Below are 1,081 nucleotides of genomic sequence, written 5' to 3'. Positions count from 1 at the left end.
TAATTCCCGCATTGCCGAGCCGGCTCTTATATGGGATTTTGAATCGGTTCCTCTTGAGGTTTCACTTGATTTGGATTTTGATTGAAGAAACCTGGAGGAGTCGCCGTTTGTCCATTCCTCCAACTAAAGTTTGGATGATTTTTCCAGCCAGGATTGTATGTGTTGGAGTTAGGTCCAGTGAAAGGTCTTTGATAGTTGTTTACGGCATTGGCTTGTTCATTCAACACTCCTCGAAAGGCGGGTATTGTAGGACAGTTTTCAGTTGTGTGAATGTTGCAATCACAGATGCCGCAAACAATTTCATTGACCTTATCCTTCTTTCCTTCCATGGCCTCAACTTTCCTTATGAGCGTAGTCACTTTACACTTGAGATCATCCTCTTCTTTCAAGAGATATAATCCACCTTTCTCCTTTAATTGAGTCGGCCTAGACGTGGTGTTCGCCATTGGGTAATAGTCCCATGATTGTGTTTTTTCAACGAGACTATCGAGGTAATCCCATACCTCGTCAACATCTTTGTTGATGAACTCTCCATTACACATTGTCTCGACCATTTGGCGCATGGAAGAAGTCAATCCATCATAGAAAAAGTTTGTAATGCGGCACGTTTCAAATCCGTGTTGTGGGCATGAACTGACCAAATCTTTGAACCTTTCCCATCATTGGTAGAATGTTTCATCTTCCTTTTGGTCAAAGTTCATGATCGCTTTTCGAAGGTAATCGTTTTATGATGTGGGAAGAATTTTTTTATGAATTCCCTCTGCATGTCATTCCATGTGCCAATGGATCTAGGACGCAGTGAATGTAACCACGTCTTAGCTTTCTCTTTTAAGGAAAAAGGAAAGAGTTTCAGCCTAATTGTATCCTCAGATACATTAGGAAAACATAATGTAGCTATAATCTCATCGAACTCTTTCAAATGTAAATATGGACTTTCTGATTCAAGTCCATGGAATTTGGGAAGGAGTTGGATAACTCCTGGCTTGATGTCCATTTGTCCCGTGTTTTCAGGAAAAATCATGCATGAGGGCATACTCACTCCCGCCGGTTGTAGATAATCTCGTAAAGTACGAGGCGGGGG

General features: G+C 41.5%; 1 non-coding gene across 1 annotated transcript; it reads left to right on the top strand.

The window, feature by feature from the left end:
• Window positions 1–612: 612 nt before the first annotated feature.
• LOC131235830 (small nucleolar RNA R71) lies at window positions 613–718 on the top strand. Its single transcript, XR_009166350.1, has one exon. It is a non-coding gene; the product is annotated as a small nucleolar RNA R71 (small nucleolar RNA).
• Window positions 719–1,081: the final 363 nt, after the last annotated feature.

This window comes from Magnolia sinica, chromosome 19, assembly GCF_029962835.1.
Source record: "Magnolia sinica isolate HGM2019 chromosome 19, MsV1, whole genome shotgun sequence".
NCBI lineage: Eukaryota > Viridiplantae > Streptophyta > Magnoliopsida > Magnoliales > Magnoliaceae > Magnolia > Magnolia sinica.
Note: the sequence above shows the minus strand (reverse complement) of the source record. Positions and strands in the feature narration are given on the sequence as shown.